This window comes from Pan troglodytes, chromosome 8, assembly GCF_028858775.2.
Source record: "Pan troglodytes isolate AG18354 chromosome 8, NHGRI_mPanTro3-v2.0_pri, whole genome shotgun sequence".
Taxonomy (NCBI): domain Eukaryota; kingdom Metazoa; phylum Chordata; class Mammalia; order Primates; family Hominidae; genus Pan; species Pan troglodytes.
Window position 1 is genome coordinate 42614700 of NC_072406.2, and position 21108 is coordinate 42635807.

General features: G+C 42.8%; 1 protein-coding gene across 20 annotated transcripts in view; it reads right to left on the reverse strand.

Annotated features, from left to right (window-relative positions):
- The window catches only part of SVIL (supervillin), a 277505-nt gene that overhangs the window by 156383 nt on the left and 100014 nt on the right, over positions 1-21108 (reverse strand). The window lies entirely within an intron of this gene.

Here is a 21108-nt window from a genome sequence, read left to right on the forward strand (position 1 = left end):
AAAGCCCCTTGCTGGTGGGTTCACTCAAGCTGATGGCTGGATGGCACTGGGCCAAGATGCTATAGAAGGAGGGATGAGGCTGGGCGTGGTGGTTCACGCTTGTAATCCCAGCGCTTTGGGAGGCTGAGGTGGGCGGATCACAAGGTCAAGAGATTGAGACCATCCCGGCCAACGTGGTGAAACCTGGTCTCTACTAAAAATACAAAAAACTAGCTGGGTGTGGTGGCACGTGCCTGTAGTACCAGCTACTCGGGAGGCTGAGAAGGGGAATTGCTTGAACCCAGGAGGCAGAAGTTGCAATGAGCCGAGATTGTGCCATTGCACTGCAGCCTGGTGACAGAGAGAGACTCCATCTCAAAAAAAAAAAAAAAAAGAAGGAGGGATGCGGGCCGAATGAGTGATGCTCTGGTGCAGTGGAGAGGTTGATAATCCCTACCCTCTGGTTTTGAGTAAATAGATCTGGGTGGGGACCAGAAAGCCATATTTTTCAAGAGCTTTATCAAGTATTTTATTTATTTATTTATTTAGAGTGGGGTGTTGCTCTGTTGCTCAGGCCGGAGTGCAGTGGCGCAATCAAGGCTCACTGCAACCTTGAACTCCTGGGCTCAAGCAATGCTTCTGCCTCAGCCTTGCAAAGTGCTGGGATTACAAGTGCATATTACCATGCCCAGCCACTTAAAAAATTTTTTTTTTGTAAAGATGGAGGTCTCACTATGTTGCCAGGGCTTGTCTTGAACTCCTGGGCTCAAGTGATCCTCCTGCGTAGGCCTCTCAAAGTGCTGGGATTACAGGCGTGGGGCCTGGCCATTTATCAAGCAGTTCTAATGATCATCCAATTTGGAAAACAATAACCTTGATGAATGATGATGTGTTCCAAACCCATGGTGATATGGTTCTGGTTGAAATATTTTATTTCAGTGAATCCAGAATTTTCCCTGGATGAATAAATATGCAGATACTCACCTATAATTTGACATTGCAACCAGAAGAATATTCTCTTCTTTTACGTATTTTTTAAAGGATTGACCTAAGGGTACTAAAATCCAGATAATCACCTTACATATGAATTCCAAAAGCCCAACCAACTCATCAGTAGGAAAGTTTTCCTTTCCCTTTATGGAATGTATGAGACCACTGTGGTCAAGGTTTCCTCGGTGAATCAGCTGCAGAATCCTGGCTAAGTCTTAGGCACTGAGCTCAGCCTCCTCAGGAAACTGGGTTTGGAATGGCCACTAAGGCACCAGGAATAGGAGCTTTCTATTATCACTAACTATACCACGACAGAACCTTTTAAAGCCATTTTTTTTTAAATTAAAGGATATTAAATCATTTCCCTAGATTTCGTGGAAATCATAGGCTCAAATCATTTACTTTTATCACCAAAGTTACAAAAAGAATTACAATAACATTTTAGTTAAAAAATATATAATTGCAGCATGATCTAGAACCAGAAATACCATTTGACCCAGCAATCCCATTACTGGATATATACACAAAGGATTATAAATCATTCTACTATAAAGACACATGCACACATATGATTATTGCAGCACTGTTCACAATAGCAAAGACTTGGAACCAACCCAAATGCCCATCAATGATAGACTTGATAAAGAAAATATGGCACATATACACCATGGAATACTATCCAGCCCTAAAAAAGGATGAGTTCATGTCCTTTGCAGGGACATGGATGAAGCTGGAAACCATCATTCTCAGCAAACTAACACAGGAACAGAAAACCAAACACCACATGTTCTCACTCCAAAGTGGGAGCTGAACAATGAGAACACATGGACACAGGGAGGGAAACATCACACACCGGGGCCTGTCAGAGGGTGGGGGGATAGGGGAGGGACAGCATTAGGAGAAATACCTAATGTAAATGACGAGTTAATGGGTTCAGCAAACCAACATGGCACATGTATACCTATGTAACAAACCTGCATGTTCTGCACATGTATCCCAGAACTTAAAGTATAAAAAAAATCCTTGCAGCTTATGGTTAAAATGAAATCCACGAATCATTTGGGTCCTAATGAAGATTAATCATCATCATTCAATAAACATGCCCATGTTGCAAGTGGTGCTTTTGGTGTTCTACAGGCATAAACCTATCTGATCCTCATAACAACTCTATGTGATATGTACTACTATCATTCCCATTTTACAGATGAGGAAATTGAGGCAGAAGTTAAGTTATCCCCCCATGCTAATACAAGTCATAACAAAAAGTGTTGGAATTTGAACCAACACTAGTAGCTTCAGCGGCCACAGAGAAGGCCCACAGTCAGACTTGAGGTTAGCAAAGCTTTTAAGGTAAGTGACAGCATCTATTTAAGAAACAGACCAAACAATTGCTATTTTTTAAAAAACTATCATATCACAATTGAAGGATTGATCTTATCTCATTTGCTTTAGCTTTAATTAAAGAATTTTCTAGATGTTTGCCACCTTGTTTCTTAGCCTTTTAAAATGATCCTACTTCTCCCAGCTGTTTCTTAACATACAATGGTGTATTATTATTTACCATATTTTCCCCACCAATTCACAAAGCAAATGCAACACAGCACTGGATCAAATGACAGATTTGATTTCAATTTTGTTGGCAGTAACTTCTGTGTTTAATTACTCATTGTGTTAAAAGCTAAAGCTGGTTATTCCTCGCTTGTCACCTGCAGTAGAAAAATGGAACTGTCTAAAACAAAAACACTTAATTACTTTCCTTCTGGAGAAGGTTTGAATGAATCAGAAGTGTCACAAAGCAAATTTTCACTAGGGAGCATGACAGATGAAGAAATCAAACAGGCTTTCAGCTCTGTGTACTTTCAGTCTTTCTGCTCATTCAAGTATGTGTGTTCCATTCATTAATTTCTTCATTTCACAAATATTTATTGCTATATATCAAGCATTGGGCAGTACTGGTTAGAAGTCCTAAATATCAGGCATAATATCAAATTTAAGTACAAAAATGTTTTCCAAATCCTGTTCAGATTTGTTTAGAGATATCTGCCTCTTTGAAATATACTATTTTCAGAATAATTCAGAGTTTGCCAGAAACTCCCACACTGACTTCCTCACATTCATTTCAGCCAAGCAAATTTAAACAGAAGTTGATGCTTTTCCTACACAATTTGCAATGACATGGCATGATACCCCATATCTAAATAATATGCTTCTAAAGATGACCAAATTTAGTTTTTGTTTAAATCTTTATCAATTCAAGGTTATTTCAGCACATAGGTGGGTAGCTTATTAAACCTTTACTATTTGAGAAACTGCATTTCCTTTTTATTTTCCTCCTGGGTTCAAGCGATTCTCGTGCCTCAGCATCCCAAGTAGCTGGGACTACAGGCGTGTGCCACCTTGCCCAGCTAATTTTTGTATTTTAGTAGAGGCAGGGTTTCGCCATGTTGCACGGGCTGGTCTTGAACTCCTGAACTCAGGCAATCCACCCACTTCGGCCTCCCAAAGTGTTAGGATCACAGGCATAAGCCATCGCACCCAGCCTGTATTTCCATTTTTAAGACAAAAACGTGTAAACTCGTTCTGAGGTTCGGGCAATTGTGATATATATAATACATGCAAGTTAGTCCAAAATCAAATAAAATATACAATAAACTGACATACAAGACAGATTCCAATAAACAAAATGTCACACTGAAAACACAGTAATCTGATATTAGGATTTATTGTACTGCACTGATATTTTTTATGTAAAGCATGAAGCAGGGTCTGGAATACACCATTTCAAAATATGCCATTCTGGCATAAGGATTATTCTGAGTTGAAGACAACGGAGGATCTCTGCCCCCACTTTTTCTGCCTAAAAGCCAGGCATAAACTTCCCTTTGTTCAGGTGTCTCCCGCTCCTGTACCAGGAAGGGGAAGTGCAACTCTTTTTTATTTTGTTTGAGACGGAGTCTGGCTCTGTCACACCCATGCTGGAGTGCAGTGGCGTGATCTCTGCTCACTGCAACCTCTGCCTCCCAGGTGCAAGTAGTTCTCCTGCCTCAGCCTCTTGGGTAGCTGGGACTATAGGCCCACGCCACGAAGCATGGCTAATTTTTATATTTTTAGTAGAGACAGGGTTTCGCCATGTTGGCCAAGCTGGTCTTGAACTCCCAACCTCAGGTGAACCACCCACCTCAGCCTCCCAAAGTGCTGGGATTACAGGCATGGGACACCGCACCTGGCTGAAGTGCAACTCTTAACACCGGAGATGGAGATGAGTCTGCACAAACAAACCTCACTAAAATAACGCTTATCTTCCCCTAGTTTCCCCCGTGTATTTCCCAGTTGCTTCCGCACAATTGATCATCCCTTGAAGCCCAAAGCTCTTTTCCTTTATGAAGAAAGGTATATAAGCTCCCAAGTCTGATCTGTTGAGTGTTACTTCTTTTCTGTGAACTCCCATGCATATAAATTGTTAATAACATTTGTATTCTTTTCTGCTGTGAACCTGACTTTTGTCAGCTACATTTGCAGGCCCCTGGTCATTGCACAAGAGAGGATAAAGAAAGAGTTTTTCTTCCCTGACAAGAGCATCGTACTTGTATTTCTAATGTATTTCTCTATTTTGTATTTTGTACTAAAAATACAAAAAATTAGCCAGGCGTGGTGGTGCGCGCCTGTAGTCCCAGCTACTTGGGAGGCTGAGGCAGGAGAATCGCTTGAACCTGGAAGGCAGAGGTTGCGGTGAGCCGAGATCGTGCCACTGCACTCCAGCCTGGGCAAAAAAGGAAAACTAATCTAAAAAAGAAAGAAACAAAAAAAAGAGAAATTCTGTCTACTTAAGAAAATCTCCATCAAGGATGCAGATGTAAACTACTTTTTGGACATTCACTGGAAGGATCCTTACGAGGTGACAGTGACTATGAGCCTTTGGTGGACCCTCCAAAATATACAGTCTACTTGCTGGTGGACTCCAAGTTTTCAATAGAGATTGCACTTTTCTCAAATTAGTTTCAGTGTGGCTCTCTATGGAACAATAGAAATAATAAAGCCGGCCAATGCAGGCCAAATTTGACAGCAAATGGAGATAACTGATTTAAAAGACAGATGCCTGAAAGAACAGTCCACAGTCTGGCCAAGACGTTAAGAGGTTTTCAAGTCCTAAAGTACCAGCCATCATTACATTATCATGGGCCATATGAAAACATCCTGCAGCCTCTAATCCATGATAAAGTGATGGGGCGTGCACAGAGACTGTTGTAAGGAGCTCGCTGACACAGGCAGGAGACCACTGTGTAAGGAGCTTGCTGACGCAGGCAGGAGAGCACTGTTCTCCTGGGGAGGCGGGCTAATCCCGTCCTCTTGAGGAGGGAGGGTGTTTAAATGCATTTGATTTTAGTGAAAGCTCTAGAAAGCGCCAAAAATCCAACAGCTGCACACAGTTCCGATTAGGAACCATGACCTCAACTCGTAATTTTTGGGAAAGGAGGATTTATTGTATTGTTTGTCAAATTCAAGTTTTATTTTATGTCCATAAAGCTGTGGAAAGGAAAACACCGTCTTTTCTGACTACAACAGGCTGTTTGCAGCTCCCTGACAATATGACACCCTGCTGAAGAAGCACAGCCTCTGGGGCTTCAGGCAGGATTTTTCTGGATTACTGGTTGCACAAAGCAAAAGTCAAAGCACGTTCAGACCCCAGCCTTCCTAAGCTCTGCTTCTCACACAGACCCACCATGCCTGGCCCAGCCTGGACGCTCTTGACCACCTTCAAAGCCCAAATGCCTTCTTTTGACTCATGTGTGACGACTATCTAGTTATAAGGATACAAGCAGTCCCCAGAGAATTTACTGGGTCTTTTCAGAGGCAATAGGCTCTGCCCCAAACCCTGGACTACTCCTTTCCTTCCAGGTTACAAATAAACTCTTGCAGCAGATTTTTTTTTTTTTTTTGAGACAGGGTGTCGCTTTGTCACCCAGGCTGGAGTGCGGTGGCGCAATCAGAGCTCACTGTAGCCTCAAACTCCTGGACTCAGGGAATTCCCGCCCCCTCAGCCTCCTGAGTAGCTGGGACTACGGGCATAGGCCACCGTAGACAGCTAATTTTCAGCAAACATCTTAACACAGAGAGCCCAGTGTGGCCACCAAGTGCTCCACTGCCCCATAAACAGGTAGGAAGGGGATTTTGGGCTAAAAGTGGCAACTCAAGATCCAGGTAGCTTTGTCTAAAGTAGCCCAGTAACAATCGAACCCCTGAACGGAAAGATAATCCAACACAGAACAAACCATGGCCATGGCCAGAGGCGCTAGAATTTAAACTGGAAGCCGTGAAAATTCTTTGAATTTCTTAGAGGACTGACAGAAGTCATTATGCGCAAAAAAAATTGTATTCCCCCAGTCATCCATGTTTACATTCTATGAGATACTTTGTTTGCTGAAGAATACACGTTTTAGGAGATTTTCAGGCCCAGAGAAGAAATGTTTTCAAATGGATTGTGACTCACTGTGGATGCCTATGTGAGGAAAACCAGGGATGTGAAGGTCAGGATTTTGTGCAAACTTTAATGACTCTTCTGCCAAAATGATTTTGTTCAGTTAAAACTAAAACTAACCAGACGTATGACAAATATTTACGGTCGGGGTCAAGAGTGTTTACTCTTCGGCAGTTAGCTTTGAAAACAAAAGAGCTTTGACCACAGATGGACTGAAGGGAACCAAAGCTGGATTGGAGAGCTCCCTGGGAGTGTAAGAGCCAAACTCACAGCCCTGCTTTCCAAAGCCCACCACTTCCAGGAGTCGGCCATGAATTCAGATGATGAGCTTCGTGGCAATATCTATTTTTAAAGGCCAGCACACACACATACAATATGATATGGTTTCCCTGAGAAAGCCAGAACTGCCAAATAATTACCACATTTCTAATTTTAAATTTGAGTTAACAAACACCAAAGCATAAGTTGAGGGTTGATTTTAATTTTTGCTCTACTAAAATCAAACTCGATTGTCATGTACTCATTTTCTCCTCATTACAAACTACATTTTAAAAAATATTATGACAAACTACATTTTTAAAAAGATTATTGCAAACTACATTTTTTTAAATGTGGATTTTTTTGGATGTTACTCATATATAGGTACACATACATGTATAATACATATATACACAAAGATAACAGAGAAGAAAAAATGACCAATCCTAAGAAGAAATAACAGCTTCTTTCCACAAGGTATCATGAAGCCTAGAAATCAGAATTCATGTTTCAAATTATAATAATTTAAAAAAATTTTTTTAGTATTAGCAATATTAAGAAAGCCATCAGAACCGTGTAGAGACATATTATGTATATACTATGCATGTTTTAAAAATTATCATTGCACACATTAAAATCAGTCAAACTTACAGATATCCATAGCCATGTTGTTATGTCTTGAAGATGAAAGGGGAGAAACAGAAAGAGAATAAGAGAAAAGAGAATATAGGAAGAGATGAAGAGGAAAGAGGAGAGGAAAAGAGAAGGAAAAGGAAGGAAAAGAAAAGAAAGAAAAGAAAGGAAAAGAGAGGAAGGGAAAGGGGGAGAGAGAGTAAAAGAGGTGGGAGAGAAAGGAGAGGACTCCCCTTATAGTGTCCCTAAATATTCACCCACCCTCTGACAAACCAAATAAGGGCAGGTGGCAACTCGGATAGTCAACTGTGTGGTTATTTTAAAAACGTTCATTCAGTGCAACAGCTGAGCTGAATTGTTTTTGATATATAGTCACCTAATCCAATTCAACTTGTGTATTCATCTACTCTTGATGCTAGGGTTAAGCAGGGGAAGTGAGGTATTATCCCTGCCTTTTATTTTTATTTTTTTGAGACGGAGTCTCACCCAGGCTGGAGTACAATGGCACGATCTCAGCTCACTGCAAACTCCACCTCCCGGGTTCAAATGATTCTCCTGCCTCAGCCTCCTGAGTAGCTGGGACTACAGGCGCCCACCACCACGCCCAGCTATTTTTTGTATTTTTAGCAGAGATGGGGTTTCACCATGTTGGCCAGGCCGGTCTCAAACTCCTGACCTCGTGATCCGCCCACCTCAGCCTCCCAAAGTGCTGGGATTACAGGTGTGAGCCGCTGCGCCCGGGCTATCCCTGACTTTTTAAATAAACTTTTTAAATTTGATTTTTTATTCTTAAAAATTTTTTTTTTTTGTAGATATGGGGTCTCACTATATTTCCCAGGCTGGTCTCGAACTCTTGGCCTCAAGCAATTCGCCCACCTCGGCCTCCCAAAGTGCTGGGATTACAGGTGCACGCCCCACCCATCCCTGCCTTTGTATTCTGTGTATTTAATAATACATCACTACCTCCATATAAGAATCAGGTAAATCTTGTACTTCTGAAAAATCACTCAAATTGTAGTCGAAAAGAAATGCAATGGAGAATGATCTCACTTGCCTGTGGTATTCTGTACCCAAGGACACTCACACGTTCTGTGAGCCTGCTCTGAGCTAGGAAAGTGCTGCGGGAAGGCAGGAACGCTTAATCCCAAGGGGAATTTCCCAACCAAAGCAGCAAGTTCCCCGAGGCTGGAGAGCTGTGTGCGTTGGCAGGGAGGGCATTCCAGAGCAGATGGAGAACACAGATGTGGAGGCACAGCAGGGGTCCCACCATGCTTGGGAAACAGGGGCTACCCCGCAGCGGGCCGAGCCCAAGGTGCAGAGGGAACCATGACTCTCAAGAGAGCATAAACAAAGACAACAGAGCAGAAAAGATGACCAGATCCCTCTAACAAGAAATAACAGCCTCTTTCCTCAAAGTACAATCATGTTTAAAAATTACATTCCAGGTTAACCAGGTTTTCAAGCGACCTCACAAAACCACATGGGCTGTGGGCCCATGGCAGGAGGAGGTCCACGACCTGGGGGTCTGGCCTCTTCTTGATCCTAATACACCCTCCGGCCCTGCATTTCCTACATAGCCCAAGAGTTCTCATCCTCTTCTGTTGTGGGCTCATTTTAATAATAAAGATTTATGAGGAAAAGCTAAATACATGCGCACGCACACACACATACACACACACACAATCACAGACACAAATATGCATACATACAGAAACACACAAGCACACATACACGTAGACATACACAAACATCAGAGACTTGGGAGCAGCAAAGAACCTTGGAAACACTGAAGGTCAATCTCTCATTTTTCAGGTGAGAAAACTGCCTGGGAATCTAAGAGGCTTGTACAGGTGACAAGCGCACCATCTCTTCTTATGATCATCCTGCCCGGCTCCACACACATTCTAAACTGTCAGAGGTTTATGAGTTGCAGACATTTGGGAGGAAAATACATGATATCCTTAGTAGCCACAGCAGGTACTCCAAAATCATTGGAAGGAATGAATAAATAATGAAACTTTGGCACAGTTCGCTGGGTAATCACAAGATCTCACACAAGCCATCAACACAGAAAGGTCTAATCATGCACATCACAGCCCTGGTTCCCAGAGGACAACTTTAGTTTCCATCCACAGGTTTAAACACGTCAAAAGCAAAAACAAACAAAACGCTATTTAAGCTAATGTCTCCCAGAACAACACCACGACCTTAAACCAAAACACAAACTTAGGAAAGAACAACCAAGCAGCCAGGGGACACGTTGTCAACAGAGACTGCAATCCCCCTAGTTCCCCCAAACCACTCTGTCCCGGAATTCAAAGCACCTCCATGCAAACCGCTCCCTAAGCGAGAGCTGCCTTGTGAAGTGAGCTTGGAGCATTCAACTCAAGCATTATTAGTGATGCTGAGACTGCACAGCATGGATCTTCAAATCCATAATTCAAAATGCAGAAATGAACATTTTATGTTTTCAGGACACAAAGAACCTACAAAACTGTATCCAGTGTGTGTGCGAGTGTGTGTGTGTGCATGCTTGCACTGGGTGTGTGTATATGTGAAAGAAATAAGGAATCCCCAGGAAATTTTCCCCTAATACAATAAGCTTCCATTTCTTTTGAAAAACACAGTATTTTAGATTTTTCCTCTGCTATCCAAGTATGACAAATTACATGGATAGGTCAATAGGCAATGCATGGCAGTTTTTCAGTTCCTATCAGCAGATGCAAAGTGCAAATCCACTTCCTCTGGTCCTGTGCTGTCCAACGAAAGGGGCCACTGCAATTCTGACTAATTAACATGAAGTCAAGGTTAAGGTCTAATTCCTCAGTGGCACTTGCTACCAGTGGCTAGGGGCTACCCAACAGAACAGTACCAGTTTGAGAATACACCCATCAACAGATTGTCCAGTTCTACTGGCCAGTACTAAGTCAAGCCCCATGGGTTGTTCTGATCTCATTTCAGTGGAGGATGGGACCCATTAGGAGCCGTAAGGCTCAGCTGGGTGTTATCTGGAGCCATCCAGGCACGTCTAAGCTCTTCATTTCTATAGAAACACAGTCATTTGCCAGGCAGGCGCGGAGGCTCACGCCTGTAATCCCAGCACTTTAGGAGGCCAAGGCGGGTGGATCATGAGGTCAGGAGATTGAGACCATCCTGGCTAACACGGGGAAACCCCATCTCTACTAAAAATACGAAAAAAATTAGCCAGGCATGGTGGCATGCGCCTGTAGTCCAGCTACTCAGGAGGCTGAGGCAGGAGAATGGCTTGAACCCAGGAGGGGGAGGTTGCAGTGAGCCGAGATCACGCCACTGCACTCCAGCCCGGGCCACAGAGCAAGACTCCGTCTCAAAAACAACAACAACAAAAGAAACACAGTCATTTGCCATGGTGGTCCCTTAAGATTCCAATGGCTACACCATCGACCGTAGTATGTAGTGGGCTGTACCATCTAGGTTTGTGGAAATGCACTCCATGATGGTTGCAGAATGACGAAATCGCCCAAGGACATATTTCTCAGCAGGTACTCCTGTTGTTAAGCAACATATGACGAATCAGAATGTGACTTTTCCTCACATGCATTTGTTCTTCACTTTTTGGGAGTCACAGCCCCTTTAAGAAGAGTAATGAAAACAATGGATGCTCTCCTTTATTAAATGAGCTTTCAAAAAAAAAAAAAAAAAAAAACCCTAGCATTTTCCATATGGTTTTGGGGAGATAGTCTAACATTCTAAAGCTTGTTCTTGGACCCCAGTTTAAAAACCATCTGCTTGGCTCACACATGTAATCCCAACCCTCTGGGAGGCCGAGGTGGGTGGATCACCTGAGGTCAGGAGTTCAAGACCAGCCTGGCCAACATGGCGAAACCCCATCTCTACTAAAAATACAAAAATTAGCCGGGTGTGGTGGCACACACCTGTAATCCCAGCTACTCAGGAGGCTGAGGCAGAAGAATCACCTGAATGTGGGAGGCAGAGGTTGCAGTGAGCTGAGATCGATCATGTCAGCCTGGGCGACAGAGTGAGACTTCGTCTCAAAAACAAAACAAAACAAAACAAAACACGCCTGCTCAACAAAATCATTTACAGTGCTCATTTGAAACACAACTTCCCAGCAATAACAATTTGACTTCACCTGCCTTAGGTTACTGTTTTTTAAAAGTAAAAACAAAGTCTCATTTAAAAAAAAAATGAGCTCATTAATGGTAGAAATTATCATCAATGCTCATGTTAGCCAGGGAGATGCTGCATGCATAAAAGTTAGCTTAGAAAACTCTCTCCTTTAAAATACCACGGTAATTTGTTCTCCACGTATCTTAGGGCATCCATTTACCATCTGATTATTATTTTCATGTGGAGAGCTACTGAATAAATTGTAATTTACTTTTAATGAAATAATTATCTTGTGAAGGACAAATGTTGAAATGTTTAAGGCCCCATGAACCAAGCAATCTCTTTCAACTTGTGCAAAATTAAACGTAAAAATAGTACTAACATAAAGGTAGGCAGAAGGCAGTTCTAGCTTATATACAATCAGCTTCACCCAGTGATAGAAGTGACCAGGTGAATCGTCTTAAAAAGAAAAAAAAAAAAACACACAGAAAGATTACAGACTCCAAAGTTTCAGTTGTAAGTTACATTCTCTGACATGATTAGTGACACACAATAGTTCATCCAATGTTACTAAACTCTTTCTAAAATCATCTCAAAGTCTTCAGTTAAGACTACCTTTCTTTTTAACTTTTGCTAAGTTTAATAAAGTTCTGAGACAAAGTCTGAAAGTAAGAAAGAAGTAAAGTGGATCCAATGATTTATTTCTGTAACATCCTGCTTGATATCAACATCAACCTTTGCCTTGGTAATGAAATCAACATTTTATAGACCGAATTTTATGATAGCAGAGAAAGCATGAATTTTAAAAATAGAGAGATGGGTATTTGACTTGTACTTGCCTCAAGTATATATATATATATTTTTTTTTTTCTTCTTTTTGAGACAGAGTCTCACTCTGTTGCCCAGGCTGGAGTGCAGTGGCGTGATCTCTGCTCACTGCAAGCTCTGCCTCCCGGGTTCACGCCATTCTCCTGCCTCAGCCTCCCGAGTAGCTGGGACTACAGGTGCCCACCACCATGCCCGATAATTTTTTGTATTTTTAGTAGAGATGAGGTTTCACCATGTTATCCAGGATGGTCTCGATCTCCTGATCTCGTGATCCACCCACCTCGGCCTCCCAAAGTGCTGGGACTACAGGCATGAGCCACCACGCCCGGCCTCAAACATATATTTTTAAATGCATATAAGCTTTATCAGTATGAATTCTAGGGGAAGAGAGAATTTCAGAAGATACAAAATGCAAACTGTAGGAGGATACAAAGCCTTACAAGTGTCTCCTTTGGTTAGGAACCATGCTGGGTTTTTTGGGGTCTTTTTTCAGCTTTGAGGTATAATTCACAAATGAAAATTGTATATACTCAAGGTGTGCAGCATGATGTTTTGATATAAAAGCTGAACTCACAGAAACAAAATGGAAAGGTGGTAACCAGGGGCTGGAGGTAAGAGAATTGGAAAGACATTGGTCAAAGGATGCAAACTTGTAGTTACGAGTAAGTTCTGGAAACCTAAGGTATAGCATGGTGACTATAGTTGCTAACAATGTATTATATATTTAAAATTTGCCAAGAAGTAGATCTTAAGTTTTCTCAAGGCACACACACACGGTTATGGCCCCTACATCAGACACACATAACTATGTGAAACCATGGTAGGTATTTTACATTTTGTTATTAACCTAAGCACTTGAACAACAGATGTAGGGCTGAAGATCAAGAGAATCACTCAGGGTACTTTAGTACCATTCCATTGGAACTTAAACGCTACGAGGGCAGGAATTTTGTTTCCCACCGCTCTTTCCCCAACACCTATACCAGTCCCTGACACACAGTAAGTGCTCAGAAAACAACTGTTGAGAATAAATGAATACCTGGCAGTGAACTAATAAACTTAAAGGGAAACGAAAGCCAAGCACATCCCTTCTTGTTGTGAACACGAAGATTCTGACGGTCTCAGGCACCCCTGAGCGAGTCTGCTGTGACCACTTTGGGGTTTCACATCAGGAGAAAAAACAAATGTCCAAAAGAAGATAAAAATAAATTAGGTTAGAGAAAAGAAAATAGACATACTTAAATGAACACAAAAGAAACTATGAGAGCTTAATTTAAAGAGGTGTCAGAAACTTTCCAAAATAAAGAATCAGGCTGGGCGCGGTGGCTCAGGCCTGTAATCCCAGCACGTTGGGAGGCCGAGGCGGGTGGATCACGAGGTCAGGAGATCAAGACCATCCTGGCTAATACGGTGAAACCCTGTCTCTACTAAAAATACAAAAAGTTAGCTGGGCGTGGTGGCGGGCGCCTGTAGTTCCAGCTAGTCAGGAGGCTGAGGCAGGAGAATGGTGTGAACCCGGGAGGCGGAGCTTGCAGTGAGCCGAGATTGCGCCACTGCGCTCCAGCCTGGGAGACCGAGCGACACTCCATCTCAAAAAAATAAAATAAAATAAAAATAAAATAAAATAAATAATAAGAATCAAAGACAAAGAATGATTATGAAGCCATCAGAGAAGGGAGAAACAGTCTGTGTATTTCAACAGAAACAAGCAAGGACAGTGAGAGGACTTTTTTAAAAAGATCTTCTTTCTCAACACATTTCTAATTTGTTCCTGCTCTCCCACCTTGAACTACTACCTTCCAGATACAAGGTGTCGCCTTTCCAAGGAAGACAGATTATTCTCGATCTCTGAAACCTTTGGATTACAGAATCCCAATACGTAAAAGAGGTCTTAAAAATCCTCTAGTCCAACCCTTGTTTGAATGAATGAGGCCACTGAGGCTCAGAGAGGTTAAGAATTTACCCAAGGTCACACAGCTGGTTATTCATGAAAATCAACGTTCCTCCTTCTTTCTCTGGCCATTGACACCTTCAATTTCCAGATAAAATCTTCCTCCTGCACCGAGAGCAGGGAAAACACTTCTTTGGACTTTTGGGGAGGTAGGTGAATGAATGAAGGAAACAAAGCATGTTGGCTGTTATGGCCCCTACATCACTTTGCTCTGCTGTGTTCTCCACGCCACGTGCCCACTGCAACTTCCTTTTGAAATATTTAAGAATAGTTGGCTGCCTGAAAGCTCTCTGATGCCTCTGGAGTGAAGACCTGATACAAATCCGAATTAATAAATTCCATCTCAAATGAGAGAATCCTGTGTTGGGTAAAGTACATCCCATGAAGCTGAGTCACCCTATTCTGAAGCACAATGACCAATTTTATCTAATCACAGAATTTTAAAATATTCAGCACTTCCAATAAAAAATGTATGAAATCATAAATCCAAATGGTTATGTGTGTGTGGCTAAAGTGAACATCTGGGGGAAATTAAGACTATCAGCACAATTTAGAGAGCTAGCTGCTTCTTAACGGTACAGCCAAGCCTTTTTTTCTAACCTGGCTCAAACCTATAGAGTTATTAACTGGTTTAGATGTCTGATGCAATATTTGCAAACAAATTGAATTAATTGCAAAATAAACAAATGTAGCTGAATTTTGCAACCAACGTAGCACACAGTAAACTAAACTATCAGCTTAACTCAAACAAAAAATTCCTAAGAAAATTTATATCCAAAACCACTAGAACATTCAGATGTCATTTTCACTTTCATAACCTACCTCTTAATTCAACGTATTTTAAGCTACTGAAAATCAAGTGCTTTCCCATTTGGGTTTTGGCTGGAGCGGTTTGTTTGTTTTGGAGTAACAGGTGTGCAACTGCAACATGTATATGTCTTAAATTTTTGGCTAAATGAGATAAATTAGATATAATGTTTCAGAATATATGAAAGAGTATTTACTTAAAATTTTGAAATATTTAAAGTATGTGAGATCTTAAAAACCTAAAAATATCAATATGGTTTTTCTATTCAATGACTGTATCTATCCATCCAAGCCTAAGTTATTTGCCAACTTTCCATGCTCAGAACGTAATTGAAAGTCCAGAAAGAAACAAGAGGCCTCTGATGAACCTAAACACAGTTCACGAATCATAGGTGCATTATTAATAAAAAGCCCTTTGGGTCTTCGCCCAGAACCGAATTGTTCTTTTCTACTGATAGCAGATACAGAGGATACAAATTCTCACACAGCTAATTGGGAGTTAATTTCTACTTACAAACAGAAAATCAGTTCTAAAAGCCAAATGAATGCATTCCACCTGAAATGGACATGTTGAACAATTCACCTTATAAAGAGGAACACCAGGATTTTAAAAAAAAATCTTAAATGGACCTTAAGAAGGAAAGCTGAGCAAGCAAAGAGACAGAAAATGATTTTAAAAATAAGGCCGCCAGGAGACCTCAAGATCACAGCAGGGAGTGGACGCTGAGTATGGAGGTCAGAGCCCCATCACCCTCACTAGACCTGAGACGGGATTCTCACGGAGAGGGGCTCCATCCCAGGGAGGCTGCGGGGACATCAAAGTAACCAGGAGGTCTTGAAAGGTGTCCAAGAGGAGAAGACAGAAGAGCTCCTGATCAGTGCTGAGGAGTGAGTGGGCAGGAAAGAAAGAAGTGATCGCTTGAGGTCAAGGGGAGCTTTATTTAGAATGGATGAAACCTGAGGATGTTTTCAACACAAGGAGAAGCCAGGAGAAGAGCAGAGTGGAAAATAAGACAAACGGGAGAGAACGGTGTAGGTAGAGAGCGGGAAGAGGTGGCATGAAAAGCCTAGAGGAACAGAGGAGCCTTGAAATACTCCTTCTCCTCCTCGGAAGCCCCCTTCGACTCCCCCACCCCAGCTGGTTGCTTCCATCTCAGGCACGTGGCGAAGAATTAACCTAAGGCGGCTCAAAGCAGGTCCTCAAGCAGAGGAATTAGCATCACCTGGATCCTGTTTGTTGACTCTCTAAGTCCAGTGCAGACCTACTGAATCAGATGCTGCAGTAACAAGACTGCAGGTGATTCCTATTAAAGTTTGGGCTGCACTGGCTAAAGCAGTGGTTATGAATACAGGCACTGAAGTCAACTAGATCTGGGTTCAAATCCAGCTGGATTTGGGCACATGGTATGTGCCCAAGCTTGGGCAAGCATTTCTAACCCTCAGTTTTTTCCTCAGTAGAATGAAGACAATTGCACTAATATTTCTTGGGGGCTACTGTAAAAATTAGAGTCCGGGCGTGGTGGCTCACACCTGTAATCCCAGTGCCTTGAGAGGCCTTAATGGGAGGATAGCTTGAGGCCAGGAGCTCAAGACCAGCCTGAGCAACATAGTGAGACCCCTGCCTCTAGAATTTTTTTTTTTTTTAATTAGCTAGGTATAGTAGTGATTGCCTATAGTCCCAGCTACTCGGGAGGCTGAGGAAGGAGGAATGCTTGAGCCCAGGAGTTTGAGGCTGCAGTGAACCATGGTCATGCCATTGCACTCCAACCTGGGTGACAAGGCAAGACTGTCTCAAAAAATAAAAATAATTAAGTGATATATTGTAGAGGTAAATAGTGTGGCATTAAGTCTGGCACACAGTAATAATGGATGGCATGTTAGTATTGTTCATCCCTTCTACTCTGACTGGTAAAATAGCTCCATTATGTCCCTGTCCGAGACACTCTGGGAAAGAGGCTGCCAATGAGAGGGAATACGCTATAGGCTTCTGCATCCCACAGGACCCACCCGGAGCTCTGCACAGGGAAAGTGCCCCAAAAATATGGACTGAAATGAATGTACCCAGGGCTGTGACATGGGCAGACCAATGATCCCAAAGCAAACATGAAAACTATTTCTTTTACTATATTTACACAAAAACCAGTTAGACATAGGTTATAAACTTGTTTGGGATTAAAGGATCAACTTTCAGAAGGGGACAAGCACATTAGGAGGAAAAAGAATGCCTCTTTCAAAACCTCCTACAATAGGGAGTGTCTCTAAGAGGGACAGAGGTCTCTCTGAACCAATACTAAAGAGCCCCTGAGATCAACAGTGCAAACTGCTCCTGAGATGTGTGACCCAAGTTGAAGTTGACTGTATGGGTAAAACACTTAGGTCAAATTGCACCACTAGATGAGTTTCTTCATTTTAGGCAAAGTTCCAATAATGAAGTGACTGACTTCATGCGGCACACCTTAATTTCCCGGGTTGGCAAAAGCACGTGTACAGAAACCCCATATACAGAAACCCCATCGGACTTGTGACCGCAACACGAACCTTTCTGCTTGCATTGTTATAGATGTAGGGAAAAAATAGGAGAACTTATAACACAGAACACCAGCTTCTACTGTGAGTAATATAGGACGAGGGCAAAAGTACTGGATGGATCACAGCCAAATTTCGATATGAAGAACCCACAAGTCATTACAATTCAATCCGTTCAAACAACTCACATTTCTGGAGTGCCCACTGGGCTAGACCCTGGGGGTGGTAAGAGAAGTGAGACCCAAGCACCTCACTGGGTACCCTGCTGCCAAGGAAAGGGCCACCAGGACCTAGTGACTGCAGCCCTAGAGTACAGGCTGGAGTCGAGGCCCAGGAGGCCAGAGGCATGTCAGAGGAAGCTTCTGGCACATCTCCTTTGATATTGCTTCCCTGGCAGGCAAGAGAAGACAACATTTTGGGGAGACTTGCCAACAGAACTCCAGGGGCATGAAAGACCCTGAAGGGGAGGCTACGGAGCCCAGGCTTTTGCATGTAAGCAGTGAGAAACAATGAGGGTTTGGCCCTGGCCGAGTGCAAGATGAGATCTTTGTTTAGGAAGGTCATTCTGTGGCTGGACCAGACGGAGGAGAAACCGAGGGCCAAGGGATCCATTAAGGGCAAAGCAGTAGCCCAGGTAAGAGATGGCGAGGTGAGGCCGGGCGCGGTGGCTCATGCCTGTAATCCCAGCACTTTGGGAGGCCGAGGTGGGCAGATCATGAGGTCAGGATTTCGAGACCAGCCTGACCAACATGGTGAAACCCCATCTTTACTAAATATACAAGAATTAGCCGGGCGTGGTGGCGGACACCTGTAATCCCAGCACTTTGGGAGGCCGAGGTGGGCAGATCATGAGGTCAGGATTTCGAGACCAGCCTGACCAACATGGTGAAACCCCATCTTTACTAAATATACAAGAATTAGCCGGGCGTGGTGGCGGACACCTGTAATCCCAGCTACTCAGGAGGCTGTGGCAGGAGAATCCCTTGAACCCGGGAGGCAGGGGTTGCAGTGAGCCGAGATCGTGCCATTGCACTCCAGCTTGGCTGACAGAGTGAGACTCCATCTCAAAAAAATAAAAAATAAAAAAGATGGCGAGGCTTAAGAGGAGGTGGTGGGGCAGAGGCCTCAGGGACCTAAAGGGAGAGGAGTCAAGGGTGACCAGAAGATTCCTAGTTGAGTCACAAATCAATGAAGCCCAGAACTGCTGGAAAGTTCTAGACCTACGGATACTCCCAGTCACAGCGAGGCACCCTGAGATCAGCGCTTTAACATAAAATTGCAATGAGTGTCCTAAAATCCCAGGCAGCTGCAGATTCAGGAGATGATTCCAAGGCTGCCTTTGTACCCTAACAATCACAAGGCTCCTAGCAGCTTACTCTCCATAACGCTCCATGTAGCCCGAGAGCCCTGCAGGCTGGAGCTCACCAGACATCCTTATAAAAATCCCAAGGGCCCTTTCCTTTGGATGCAATTCCTCAACTGTAGAATATTAAATAACTCGCCGGGTGTGGTGGCTCATGCCTGTAATCCCAGAACTTTGGGAGGCCAAGCGCGGGTAGATCACCTGAGGTCAGGAGTTCAAGACCAGCCTGGGCAACATGATGAAACCCTGTCTCTACTAAAAATACAAAAATTAGCTGGGCGCAGTGGCATATGCCTGTAATCCCAGCTAGTAGGGAGGCTGAGGCAGGAGAATCACTTCAGCCCAAGAGGTGGAGGTTGCAGTGAGCTGAGATTGTGTCATTGCACTCCAGCCTGGGCAACAGAGCAAGACTCCATCTCAAAAAAAAAAAAAAAAGAAAAAAGAAAAAAAGAATACTATATAACCCCAGGTGTTGCCAAAGATGTTCACTCTGAATTGAACTCCAAAGTCTTCCAGAAGTCTGTTTATCACAAAACAGTCTGTCTCCAAAGTAGAAGCAAAGATAAAGAAATGTTTGTTGAATGGCTGACTGATGCCCACTGCAAGCTGAGCGCATTAACCAAATTTCACTTTGAAGACTATGCATGTGGCAAAATTAAATGCACCAATAGTACTAACATAAAGGTAGGCAGGAAGGCACCTAATGTACTACAATAGCTTGTATAACATCAGCCTCATCCAGTGATCAAGGTGACCAAATAAATTATCTTTAACACACACACACACACACACACACACACACAGAGTATAGACTCCAAAGTTTCCATTGTAAGACAAATTCTCTGACACTAGTGCACACTTGATGCCCTGGATCCTCAAGACATCACCGGGTGCCGGGTGCAGGGGCTCACGCCTATAATCCCAGCACTTTGGGAGCCCAAGGCGGGCGGATCACGAGGTCAGGAGTTCAAGATCAGCCTGGCCAACATAGTGAAACCCCGTCTCTACTAAAAATACAAAAAAAATTAGCTGGGTGTGGTGCCAGGTGCCTGTAATCCCAGTTACTTGGGAGGTTGAGGCAAGAAGAGTCACTTGAACCTGGGAGGTGGAGGTTGCAGTGAGCCGAGATCGTGCCACTGCACTCCAGCCTGGGTGACAGCACGAGATTCCATCTCAAAAAAAAAAAAAAAAAGACATCACTGGGTTTGGTGAGAAGAGACAGCACACATCTGCCTGGCACTGGGCTGCTCTTCTTTGGAGACAGAGGGTACAATTTATATCCTGCAGTTTTACTCAACAGGGGATACCACCAGCAGTTTGGCCAGGGTAATGCTGTATGGGACTGTCCCCTACACCATGTAAATTGGGCATTTACAATTCTTAACCACATCCTCCCAAATGCCAGTGAGTCATTGAGAAAACCTGAAACACCCCCATGCATTTTCAAACGCCCCCTAGGGTTGCCACACTATCTCCGGTGAAGAACCCTCGCAGTATTCACCGATGAAGTTCTTCTCTATAAATACTCTGTTTTCCTACCTGGTAAAAATAATGACTGCCCGTACTTGTCCATCTGATGTGGTATAAAGAAATAATCTTTTTTTTTTTCAAAGAAGCAACACGTCAAATAAGCCTTCAATGTTCTAGAGTTCACTGCTGTTTTTCAGCAGAAGCAAATCACTGAGCTAAATTACAAAGAGACCATAGCAATCTCCAGGGCTTTAAAAGGCTGATGCAGTATTTTTTCTTGGAGAATTTAAAAATAAAATGCAGTTCAAACTCTAGAACCTACAGTGAGGTTTTTCTCATAAATTCTGGAACATCACAAGTTCTAGAAATCAAGCCCTGAAGAATGAGAGTACCAAGGCAAAGAACCCTCAGAACAAAGATTATGCAAAAGGATCACTGGTGATTTTCTATTTTTACATGAATTATAATGGCAGTGAAATAAAACTTGCCCTTCTGAACTCCACCCCCATACTTGTGCTACGATTATTAAAGTACGTTGCATTGTGAATATACTTTAATTCCAAGACTTTAAGTGCTAACATTTAGACAGAATGTACTAAGTTATATTAATCAAATTGTTAGTATTAAACCTTTCTCTACCATAAAGTAAATCCTTTAAAAAAGAAAAAAGTCCAATCCTTCTCAACCCAAGAAATATGCCCAAGGGTATCTACAGGA